Raw genomic sequence first — 13,250 nt, forward strand, 5'->3', positions numbered from 1 at the left:
GTCTGTAATGTGTCTGAAAACCACGGCTGGGGTTAGAGCTCAAGACACCAAGTAGACGTCTAGCTTGTCCCTAATATCAACCAATTCCCGATCCATATGTCCCTAAGCCTGTGGCTTCACCCAACATCTTCACCCACCTGAGGCTGTGGTCCTTCGCATTGTTTGAAAATTTTCCTGACGAAGCCCTCCCCAATTTTTCTGAATAAAACAGATCCAAAACTTGCTTTATTGAAGGTATTCTTTACTACAATTCAAAGTGTCCCACACAATACCCTGAGAATGAAAGTGACAGCGCTGGAGAGCTGGCTCAGCGGTTAAGATCACCTGTCACTCTTCCAGAGGGCCAGGGTTCAATTCCTAGCACCCACAGGGTAACCACAACCATTCTAACTCCAGTTCAGGGAATCTGACGTTCTGATGCCCTTCAGGCACCGGTCACTTAACTACACGCAGGCAAAGCTCTCATGCACATGAAGTAAATTCGTCTTTAAAGGGAGTGAGTAAGTACTGGAGAGTGTTAGAGTGTTCCAGTTGAAGCCATGTTCAGGAGCCTTCAGCTCTCAGAAAGCAGGAAAAGGGCACTGCGAGGCGCCACCCTCACGATGTGCACCGGGCCTTTTCCCTGGGCTCTCAGACGTGGTCTGATGCTCTGGTGAGTGATGCTCATCAATGTCCAGAGCAGTCAGCTGCCCTGAGATGACAAGAAAAAAGCATGATACTCTTCAGTATGCTGTGATGCTGAGCTGTGCGCTGTAGGGTTTATGGATTGAATACATTTTCTACTTACAATATTTCCACTTTATGATGCATTTATCAAGAGGTAACCCAGTCACAAACCAAGAAAGATCGATACTCCCCATAGTGAGACACTGGCACCCTTCCCTGTGCCCTCGCCCCTCACACGGTCTTCACCTGCACAGTGCCTCTGTAGGAAAGACAGGCTGACATGCCCCACATCATACCAGTCTTTTACACTCCTCCCCCTGACTCCCTCTCACTCAAAAGAGCGCAAAAATCTGCTTCAAAGGCTATACTTTGTTTGGAGTTTCAAAACACCAAGAAAAACTGACCCCCAGAAGAGTACCCTCTAAAGACAGGCAAAGAATTGGGACTTCTAGTTCCAGTAAAGAACCCCATAACCACAAAAAAAGACCCTGCTTCACAGACTTCTTCACATGGGGCAAAAATACAGGTAACTAACATTATCCATTACCTACTACAGGCTAGACACTGTCCTAAGTTTTATATGAATTAAGTTACATGCTCTTACATAACCACATACAGCAGGAAATATTAGAAATGGCATTTATTGACTGTGCTTTGTATGGGGACAGTGGTCTTCACTGTTGTAACTATCCAATCTCTTAGTACAACTGACAAGAATCCATTAAAAGAAGTAGACTAAAGTTCCCAACATGAAATCTACATTTTAATATATAGTTTCTAGTATTCTGAGCTACTGAAATGGTTGTGTAAGGCAATATAGATAGTGAGCTATGAGATCAGGCAGCTGAGTCCCCAGGCCCCAGGTTGGCTACAGCCCAGAAGCCTAGAGCTCTGCTTAATTGATGTAAAATGGGGCATATTGCAACCACACTCATTTCCAGGGACTTCCTGGACCGATCATCTGTTCTGAGAGACCTAGATTTCTAAAACCATAAGCTCACATTCCAACAAAACCAGGACAGTTTCTACAAGCCTGCTAAAAGTGTGTGAAGAATCCTGGGAGGACTCACTCGGTTAGGAACTTACAAACTTGCCTTTCCACTCAGAATTTACCTAAAATCAGTTTCTAAAGCTTCCATTTTCTTCCCTTTCTTTCAAAAATTAGAATTGTGAACATATCTTTGATAAACACTGGACAATAAGCAATTAGGGGAGGAAGGCTCTGCTTGGCTCACAACTCCAGGTTACAGCCCCTCATTGCAGGACATCACACAGCAGGTACTCGAGAATAAACACACACATTCCTGCTCACTCTCTACACTGACACAGCCCAGCATCCCGAGAACAGCAGGGCCCCTGTGAGTCTTCTGCTTCAATGAATACAATCAAACTGATGCCTGCAGATAGGCCCACAAGCCAAACTGATCAAGCAACCCCTCACTAAGACTCTTTCCCATGTGATACTTGGTTGTGCCAAGTTGACAATTAAAACTAACACCATCCATCTTTATAACAAATGACAGTGTAAGAAAGGGACCTGACATAATGCATTCATCCCCTCCTCCACTCTGTGCCTACCCCATCTACTCTGTAAGTGGGGAAGGAGTGTCTTCTTGTGGAGAGTATGAGTACTTTGCCTCTGTGCGGATGTGCACCAAAGAGCAGCCAGTGCTCTTAACCTCTGAGCCATCTCTTTAGCCCCTGGTGGCATCTTTTTTGAGATAAGGCCTTGCTATACAGCCAAGGTAAGCCTGGAACTTACAATCCTGACTCAGCCTCCCTAGCTTAGATTACAGGCATGGGTCGAATGCCTATTAATCTCAGGCGCTGACAGATGACGAAGAACCTCACCTTCAGCAGTTTTCAGTGAAGTGAGGCAGAGGGTGAGTAAGGTAACCGAATGAGCGAATGAGCAGCAGAGGAGAGGCTGCAGGGGAGGGGAATCCACAGCACAGCACAGGCTGGAGGATGGAGGGGAAGGTCAGAGAAACGGAATAGATAAGGAGTCTGCCTGGGGAGGGGGTGGGAGTGGAATTCCAGCTGGAGGGAAGAATGCAGTCTCCACAGGGCTTTCCCAGAGACTGAGCACAAACCCAGGACAGCGGGCAGCAGGACTTCAGGTAGAAGGGCCTTTGGCAAATGTGCACGAGCTGGGTTAACAGCAGGGTCCAGGCCAGGAACCCAGAGGCTAACTAGAGACAGTGCAACACTCCAGTCCACAGATGCTGGGACAGGAAACAGAGAGGGCTCCAGGGCTTGGTAACAAACCAGTGATCTAGGCTTAAAGGCACAAGGAGAGACCATAAGAGTCTTAGGCATTAACCATTCACACACGCCATCAGGACAGAGGCTACAAGTCCCTCCTGAAACATCCCTTTGGGAAGGTGTGGTCTGTCACAGCCAGACTACCACCAAAGGATGCTAACAGACTACACCATGTTAAGCCATATTTCCTGCCCAACCCAGTGCGCCAAGGCCTGGTCACAGGGCAACAAAGAAGCCCCGGTGAGCTCAAGCCTTCCACGTGCCCCTGAAATTTGTTCTGAAACAGAGGCTGCTGAAGTCAGGAGGGGCAGACGGACGGGGCCATGGCAATCTTTTCCCAGTGCATACACTATCAGGCTGACAGCATTCACAGGGAGCTCACATGCCCAGAAGCAGCAGCTGTATGAGGCAGCAAGCCACTACCACACGCTGCCCAAACCCAACACCTAGGAGCAGTGTGACAGTTTATATACGCTCCACCCAGGGACTGGTGTGACTCTGATGAGGTGTGTCACTGTGGGTGTGTCTTTAAGACCCTCCTCCTAGCTGCCTGAAAGTTCAGTCTTCCACTAGCAGCCTTCAGATGAAGACGTAGAACTCTCAGCTCCTCCTGCACCATGCCTGCCTGGATGCTGCCATGCTCCCACCTTGATGATAACGGACTGAACCTCTGAACCTGTAAGCCGGCCCCGATGAAATGCTGTCCTTTATGAGACTTGCCTTGGTCATGGTGTCTGCTCACAGCAGTGAACCCTGGCGGAGACAATCCCTTTGACCAGCTTTTGTCCTTCTTACTGTGGGACTGTACAGCCTCTGGTCTCTGTTTCGCTACTGGGGCATGATTCTGGCTCACTCATTCATGTCAGGTGTGGCAGCAGCCGTCACTCTGGCTAGGTACTCTTCTCCTGTGCAGATCTCCCAGAACTAATGCCTGCTGACACAAGCTCATGGTCTGCAGTGAGGAGGAGGCTGAGTGAGTGGTCTGCTCCAAGGCCTTGCTTCCCACATCAAAGCTTTCCTCCAGGCCTGGCGAGCCCATGGTGACTGCTGTGACACTGGTGTGAGGAAGGCCAGGATGTGCTTCATTTCTTTTACACATCAGCTCCTGCCCTGACCACAGCCAACTCAGATACCGCCCGCCATAATCTGGCACAGAGCTGGCAGGCAGAGTCTCAATCAAAGGGACAGTAGCGGCTGGACCAACTCCAGGCACTGGGAAACAGGAGTAGTCTCAGCACATGTCCCAGAAGAGGGTGACCATGTATACTCTGCAGAAAGGGTACATGAGACGACCAAGGACTGGGCCTGGCTGCTGCCCAGCTCCTCTGAGAGTGGCCGAGAGTCTTCATATATGCTAAACATACTCTCGAAGGAATGGTTATACTTGTGATAGGAATCTCACAACGTAGGACTTTGGACCAGTGCACAAGCTGAACATGATACAAGGCGTCCCTTTCACTAGGCATTAAAAGATGGCCACCTGTGACCGTGCAGCTTCGACTTTGAGAGACAGACAAACAACCAATTATTTAAAACCTGTATGAAACGTGTTAATGAAAATTTGACAAGAAAGCCAGGGGTGGTGGTGCATGTCTTTCATCCCAACACTAGCAAGGCAGAAATAAGCGGATCTCTAAATTTAAGGCTAGCCTGGTCTATAGAGTAAGTTCTAAGACAGCCAGAAACCTGTTTTGAGAAAATGGGGAAAAAAACAAAAACTAAAAACCGCTTGGGCCCTCACACAGGCTAGTGAATAGAGCATAAAGGTAAGTGGTCCAGCCTAATGGAACTAGTGATGCTCACAGGACAGGGCTACAGTATATTACAGTGATGCATATCAGATCCAGAGACAAGAACCAGCCCAAATTCAGCAGCGATAGCAGAAAAGATGCCACGATGAACACAGAAGCCGGCGTGTCCGTCCACGTGCCTCCTTGGTCAGTCAGGGTGGGAGGATAGCTTGAGGAGGAGGAGAAAAGTTCAAGGGAAAATGCTGGTGCAATCATATCTCAAGCCCACTGAACACAGACCTGCAGCCAGGCACCAGGCTGTGCACATCTGAGCAATGGCTCAGCCTCTGGCCCAACAGCCTCGTCAGAATAGACGCTGAGATCCCATGCAAGTTAAAAGCACCATGTCTTTCGTCACTTCTAAATGGCACACTGAGAACAAACTCACTGAGAATTGGCTCTTCCCCCCTCCCCTGACAGCAACCTAAGGGTCCAATTGTCATTTCACACCGACTCCAATGCAACATTTGCCTATAAGATGGACCAGTGGGCTTTTCTGCAAGCAGTGTATGAGACAGGCAGGGGGCTGTCTCTGCTCACCCCCACTAGTCCCTAACAAATGGCCACATAGAGCAGGGTATTCCTGTTTGACAGTAGTCCTCCTTAGCAGGTGCTGTAGAGCACAGAGATCTGGGCTGGGCAGGGAGAGCGCTCCATCCACAGCAGTGCCCTTCCTCTGAGTATGACTCCAATGGCCAAACAAAATGTGACTCAGTGGGGCCAGGCATGGTGGCCCACCCCTCCAATCCAGAGGCAGAGGCAGGTGTACCTCTGTGAGTCCAAGGCTAACCTGGTCTACACAGCAAGATCCAGGCCAGCCAGAGCTACAAACCATGACCCTGCCTCTCAAACAAAACAGAATAAAACAAAAACAAGCAAAAATAAATAAATAAATAAATTGGCTAAAGACAGCTCTCCCAGGACCACTGCAAAGCCTCACATGCCCTCACACTAGTGCTTGGTCTTCCCAAGGAAGTCCCATGACAGACAGGCCACAAGGTAGATAGATGATCTTAGAGACATGGTATTGAGTAAGTAGCTGCTCACAAAATACACTGTACCACTCCGCTCACATTGCATACCTAGAGTAAGCAAATCCAGAGACAGAACAGAGATTGATCAGAAGCAAGGAGACAGGAAGTGATGGTCTGATGTCCATGATAGTCTTAGGTAAGAGACAAATGCGGTTGGACACAGTGACGAGAATACATCTTATGTCATGGGACACGACTGTACATACTTGCAAACAGTCACTCTCTCTCTCTCTCTCTCTCTCTCTCTCACACACACACACACACACACACACACACACACACACACACACACACAAAATGGTTCTCTTTCTAAACCATGGTTTCTAGTTGACATTACTGCCCCTAGACACTGGTTCCCACTCTGACTAAATGCCAGGGGTGGCTCACACACCATCCTACCCCTCTGTCACTCTAACTCAGACACCAAAACACCAAGGGAGGACTTCCAGAGATTGTCCGCATGTGTTCTGCAAACACTCCAGTCATAAAACCAGTCAAGGGACTGGCAGTGTGGTTCAGTGTATGACACCTACCTAGTAAGCAGGAGGCCCTGAGTTCCAGCCATGTCAAGTCCTACTACACAATCCACCCCTCCTCAAACAAACAAACAAACAAAACCAACCCCATGAGGTTGGGTGCACAGGAAGAGCAGGAGTTCAGAATCCTTGGCTATACTGAGTTTGTAGGCAGCCTGTGCCGTGAGACCTTGTCTCACAGTACAAACAGCTGACTAGAGCAGAAAAAGTCAAGACCCTTCTGTGTGAGAGTGGAGCTGAGCTAGGGGACTGGAACAACAGTGTTTTGTTTCTGCCTGCCCTTTCTGGACTCATGAACAATTTGAAGCACAAGCAGGCAGAGAAGATTCTTCAGTGACACCTCATAAAGCTACCACCTGGTTTTCTTCAGTGTTTTGATTTTTCCTTCCATCTCTGCCCAACATTTTGTAGGAAGTTCTGGTTCTACAACATCCCTGGTCCTACCTATTGGCGTCCCTGGTCCTTGACAGAATCATCTAGAAAGAAGCATCCTTTCAGTGTCATAAAGAAGAAAAGTTCTTGTCACAGCTCAGAGACCTTGTATTTTTAAGGTTTAAAGACTACACCCTGGCGTTATAGCCAAATCTTGAATTTTTAAGTGAAATTTTCATGGAGGTACTCATCAGGCAAATGAAGACTACAGATGGAGATGAGCTACACTGAGCTCTTCCCACGCCATTTTAACCAGACCTGACAGATGGAAATTTTTCCTTCATCAATAAGTTTATAAATATGACCCTTGGGAATATCAAGTAAGTAAATCCGGCTCTAGAAATTTTTTTTGGCATTAACAACTGATTTAAATGTATTCTAGAGTAGAGAAGACACTGAAACGGAAACCAGAAACAACTAAGTAACTCTCACCAGTAATTCCAGCCCTCAGGAGGCCAGCCTGGTCTACTCAGTGAGTTCCAGGCCAGCCAGGGCTTCCTAATGAATCCCTACCTCAAAGCAAAGCAAAACAAAGACCCCAAACAAACAAAAAACCTGCAACAAATCAGGAAACAAAACCACTTCACTGCAAAATGAGAGCCCATTACCAAATGCTCTGCAGGGCTGGGCGGCTCCCAGCCACTGAGCCAGCATTTTAAGCATTCCTTCCATGCTTCCTACCAAACCCAATTCCAGTCCTCCCGGATCCAGGACAATGAATGCTAGCAGATGTCTTTCTCTCAAAAGTTTCTCCTGCTTTCCAATCTCATACAGGCTGCGAAGCACATATCAAACGTCAAACCAGCCAAGGCCTGTCCCTGTGCACATGCTGACCCTACTTTAGTGGAGTTTGTTGTTGTTTGTTTGTATGTATGAATGTCACAGCATGCCAGAGAGGTCACAGGACAGCTTGCAGGAGTAAGTTCTTTCCTTCAACCACGCAGGTTCTAGGGACCCAACTCAGGTCATTAGATTTGGGCCATCTTGCCAGCCTTGTCTGTGAATGGTCTGTGTAGCCTAGGCTGGCCTCAAACGCACAGTCCACCTGCCTTAGCTCCCCTGCACTGGGATGGCAAATGTTTGCCTTGATGCTCCCATTTTGTTTCATTTGTTTATATGTTTTTTTGGGGGGAAAGACGGGGAGCATATTTTAAAACAGCATTTCTTAGACCAAAACCTCCAATTATTATTAAAATCTCATTCCCAGCATAAGTAACTAGCAAAGATGAAACCAATCAAGCAGAGAGGCCAGGCCTCGAGCCAGACACGAAATGTCAGATTTACATACCACCACATAGATACCACCCCAGTCCCACCTACCCCAGAAAGTCATTGGCTAAGGAGGGTCTCCCCAAGGAAAGCAGTCGCTGTCTTCCTAAGGATTCAGGAAAACAGTTTCCCCACAGTCCAATAATCAGGTCACCATAAGACCTTGGTGAGTCTATGTGCAGTGGCCACAGTAGACAAGTGTTCCCTGCAGAATCGAAGAGCAATCGGTGAAAGAGGACAGGACAGACCACCTCCATCAGCATTCCACGTCTGAACAAGCTTTGCCTCCTCTGAACCCACCCCTCTCCACGTTCCCCATAATGTGCATTCTATTAAAGAACCCCAGAGATCAACCTTGCTCAAGCATTCGTGTGTGTGTGTGTGTGTGTGTGTGTGTGTGTGTGTGTGTGTTCGCCTGCCTGTTTTAATGCAAGAGCATGATTCTTTCAGGTCTAAGACCACATTCTACACAAACAGGAAAAGCTGGAGGACTACAGCTGACAGAGGAGTGTGGAGCTACTCTTGGGAGTCTGCAACTCCTGTGTAAAAGCTTGAACACACAAGCGTGAAGAATGGAGCCAGGCAGTCAGACAATGCAGGGGAGGGGGCAGGTGCTGTCTGGGGGACTTTTAATGTTTATGAAATAAAACAAAACAAGAGAAAGCCTCGGGAGGTAGGCTGGAGTTAATTAGTAATGGAGAGTGTTAGCCCTCAGCTCTCCTACTTCAGATAACTGCTGAGGGCAGAGGGGTTAGCATTCTAAACCCTACTTCTTTCAAAAACCAACTTCCATTCCTCAAGGTCGGTGCCACTCTAGCTGACTTAGAGGTCTGCAGGGTCTGCAAAGGTATTGTACCGATCAGGGTTAACAAGAAATGCGTGCAATGCAGCCCTGCTATGAAATATGACACTTTTCATTCTCCCTCCAAAACAATCCTATGTATGTCAAATATTGGCACACAAACAAAAAGTACTTGTTAATTAACTTTCAAAAAAAAATCCCCAATCTCAATTATGTCGACACAGTCTAGACATTAACCAACATAAAGTTCTTGCCAAGTGAATGGTAAGCATTAAGCGGTGCCAAATTTCCCTAATTTTAGCATCCCCCCCAATTATCTTTATTTCTAACATTACTTTTTATTATAGCTTCAAGATGAAATAAACTCAGCTTTAAAGCATTGAGAGAAATAAATAAATAAATAAATAAGCAAGCAAGCATTGAGAGAGCAGTTAAATAACATTCAGGGATATTAGCAGCCCAAGCAGGTCCTTAAAAACTCGGGCTGCCTTTCAGAGGGTGACACAGCAGTTGTGCCTTTACACTTCCCTGAACTCCAGCTGCTCCAGGGAACAACCCCAAGCAACGGGCTTTTAGGAAGAACCGAGATTTCTGGGAGTTTCTACACTTCCACGAAGCTGACACGCTCCTTCTGTGGACCGGAATATGTCAACCATTTGTAGAACACATTTACAGCACAGACAATATAAATGCATTAAATTTATATTCTGCGGTCCTTCAAGCATACTATTCTTAAATAGTACGGAATATTGCTGAAAAGTTTCGCGTTATTACAAGCATGAAATAAATATGTGCTGGTCTAGGTTTCCCGATACAAACACAACACCCCCACCCCTGTTACCCTACCCCACATGGCTCCCCAATAGCTTTCAAACGAGTTTAGTGTGGATTTACCAGCTCCAACCTCCATTCCACTCGCCAGTGGGTTTTAAGAGCCTAGGGCAGGCTATTTACAACACAGCATTTAAAATAACAAGGCATTTTATTGTAAACGTGTTCCCCGCCCACCATTGAAAGTCCCGCCCACCAAAGCCGTGATTCCCGAAGAAATACGGACAGCTCCAATTTACATGTATACTATTCCAACTAGATGGCGAGGCTCAGGAACAACTCTCAGTTCAAAACTTCGGATTCTGTAATTGTGTTCTAATTCTGCACAGCAGCCTCTGTTGGTACCATACGAAGCTGACATTTTGAAATGTGGTAAAAGTTAAGCAATTTTCACCTTGGTGAATTCGTTCAACTGAGTTTGCTGTACCTGGCTAACCAGACAAAATTTTACCAGAGGCTCAATACTGTAATGTCTTGTTAATTATAGTTAAGTTAAAACAGGCTTTCTAAGCAGCGCCTGCATTCCAGTGCTGTAAGATTTTTTTTGTTAGCCCCTTATTACAACAGTTGCTAAAAGGGGGGGGGGGGGTCACAAAAAGTAGCCTTGTCTCCAGATTTAGCACTCAAAACTGGTGAGCATCATTTACAGACCAAACCTGGGGTTAAACTAAAAATACGGAGCAAGATTTGGTACAAATTCGCTAATAAACGGCTACATTACAGGCAAGAAGGGGAAATTTAAAGGCGTGAAAAGTCCTCGCTCAAACTTTTTCGTCAACAAAATCTGCACGTCCAGTTCTCTCCCGCTCACGCTCCCAGGCATACGTTCTCACCCGGAGGCCTCCAGCACGCCGCTGGTGGCCAAAAATCTCCCGGGTGAGACCCCGGCCACGCAGGCGAGGCTTGTGTGTGCGTGACCAGGACTGGGGACCGGAGCTGCGGACTCAGGCCGCGGAGTCGCGACGGGGAGGAGCAGCGGAGGCCGGCCGGGAGAAGTAGGCTCAAGAGAGGCGTTACGCAACTGCCCCGCACCGACTGACCGCCGGACGGCTCGGCAGGAGCCGGGGCACCGGACGGGCACCACGCCACCGAGGGCCGGAGGTACAGCGCGCAAGGCCGCGAGCGCGCGTGGTAGACGGCACGGCGCACTGAGGCCCAGGCTGGGCGGGGTCGGCGCCGCGGGACGCGGGGTCTGGGCCTCCGGACGCCGCCGCGCGAGCACAACAAAGCCGCCCCGCCGCCGCCACCCGCTGCCCCGCACCCGCCCGAGACCCACCCGACGGGCTGTCGGTGACCCGCAGGGCGGCTCGCCCGTGGGACCGGGCGGAGCCCTGTCCCGACAAACTTCCCGGCTGCGGCCCCTCACCTCCGGGAGCGCTCTACACCCTCGGCGGCGTCCTGGCCCGCGGCTCCGGGACCTCGCGCGCCGGGAGACCGGGCGCCGGTGGCGGCAGTGGCTGCTGACCCCGGAGGGTCGGGGGAGCTCGGGGAAGCGGCGGCGGCGCTGGCGGCGGCGGCTCCATCTTCCCGGGGCGCTCACGCCGCGGTTCCGAAGCGCAGACCCAAGCGGGACATTCGCTACATTGTTGGCATTCCACGGGCGTCACGTGACCCCTCCTCCCGCGTCACTCCCGGCCGCATACCAGCCCGGGCGGGGCGCCCGCGGCCTTGCTCCCCGCCGCCCGCTCCGCCCCGCTGGCCGCTTCCTGCGCCGTCCGCCTGTCCCGGCCACCACCTGCCCAACGCTGGGCTCGCGTCGGAAGTCGGCAGCCCGGGAGCGCCGGTTTTCCCAAACGCCTCGTACCAGTCGGTGAGCAAAGTAAGTTCACAGGCCCGGGTGCCAGCTACGGAAAGTGCAGCCGGCTGCTGAGACCCAGGCATCAAATAATAAACTGGGACGCCTGACAGCCCGAGCCTAACTGCACGCAGAATAACCAGCTCCCTCCTCGGGCACGTTTTAGGAAAGTGCCTTATGGTTTTATAAAACACATCAGTGGTGCACGAACCCACCAGGGAGACTGGCGTTTACACTTCGGCCACTCCTTTATCCTCCATTTGGGAATTTGGTCCAGGGACAGACGCTGAGAAATAACAGCGTGGAAGCCAAGTCCTTCGTTTACTATTGGCTGGCTAACATCACACTTCTCACCACCTACGGTCTGTGGTAAGTGATGGTGAGGACTAAATAGTCTTAAAAGTCAACCCGGTTTCCTCTTTATTTAACAAACGTGACATTTGGAGTTTCAATTCCGGAAGAAATTCTCAAGAGTGAAGATCATTTGTACCAGTTTTTATTTTTGTCCTGGGGAAAGAACTCGAGCCTTCTCTCCCGTGCCAGATTCAGGCTGTATTATCAGAGGAACCTTTGTCAGGACCGTTTTAACTGCCTCACCAGCTTTTAGTCCTGGGCTGCCCCCCTCCCCCTTCTCTTAAATCCCTTAAGGCTTCTTCCAGAGAATCTTCTTAGAGTTCTCATTTCTTTGTCCTTTGAACTTTAATAATTAAGCCTCCTGCAGATTAGCCTCGTTTTCTTTAGTCAGCCAGATCCTGTGTGCTACAATGACGCCTTGCACAGTGAAGGAAACCAAGGCATCAAGTAATGCTCTGTAAAAGAGGAGTCTGGCACTCACCTGTGAACGTCCTCTCCCATCTCAGAAGCATGCTGGCAACCTTCACTGTATGTTTAAAGACTTAGAAACGTTAGTGAAGCCATTAAGTGGTGCACACCTATAAGCCCAGTTCTCAGGGGGCTGAGGCAGGTGATCTCTGAGTTCAAGGTCAACCTGATTACAGAGAGAATTCCAGGGCAATTCTCTGGCTACACAGAGAATCGGGGTGGTGGCTGGGGGATGGGGGGGGGTAGCTTTTGTCATATGAAAAATGCTATAAAGTAAGTGGTGGTGGTGTTCCCTCAAAAGTACATGTACTGGCTGGGGATTTAGCTCAGTGGTAGAGCGCTTACCTAGGAAGCGCAAGGCCCTGGGTTCGGTCCCCAGCTCCGAAAAAAAGAACAACAACAACAAAAAAAAGTACATGTACTGAAGATTTAACTTCCAACCTGAACCCTACTAGGACCTTTTGAAAGTGGGGCCTAGTGGAAGTGTGTGCCATTGGAGAGGATGTTGGGACCCTTCCTGTCTTGCTTCCATGGTACCTATGAGGTGAGCAGCTTTATCTCACCCAGAGAGCAAAGCCAGCTGACTGCCACAGACACAGACCTCTGAAGCCAGTCACCTCTTCACTTCCTTTAAGTTGCTTACTGATACGAATAGACTCCTTCTGTCCATATAGAAAATACTTAGTTGTTTGCACTGGAGAAGGGGCTTAGCCTTCAAAGCACTTGCTACACTTCCATCCGGAATCACACCAATGCCTCTAACTTTTTAACAAGAGCTTTTTGAAAACAAGAACTTTTTGCAATTGTAGCGACTGTTAAAATAGAGAAAAGCCAAGAACATCTTGACTGCAGGAGCAGCAGAGAGGGAAAAGTCACACAGTGGAATACATACGGCAGCTAAGGGAAGAAGCTGGCTTTCGTTTTGCCAATGGACAAATGGTTACAGGCAGAATTCAAAACCAGTGTGGGGTGAACAAAAGCAAACAGCAGAAGTGTGCATATATTATG

The 13,250-nt window shown here is 49.0% G+C and overlaps 1 protein-coding gene across 1 annotated transcript in view; it reads right to left on the reverse strand.

The window, feature by feature from the left end:
* Positions 1–11,131, reverse strand: part of Lats2 (large tumor suppressor kinase 2) — a 51,594-nt gene extending 40,463 nt beyond the window's left edge. Inside the window, exon 1 of the mRNA XM_008770748.4 lies at positions 10,992–11,131. The gene's annotated coding sequence lies outside the window, so the exon portion shown is untranslated. The remainder of the gene's footprint in view (positions 1–10,991) is intronic.
* Positions 11,132–13,250: the final 2,119 nt, after the last annotated feature.

The sequence above is a fragment of the Rattus norvegicus genome, chromosome 15 (genome assembly GCF_036323735.1).
Source record: "Rattus norvegicus strain BN/NHsdMcwi chromosome 15, GRCr8, whole genome shotgun sequence".
In the NCBI taxonomy this organism is placed as follows: domain Eukaryota; kingdom Metazoa; phylum Chordata; class Mammalia; order Rodentia; family Muridae; genus Rattus; species Rattus norvegicus.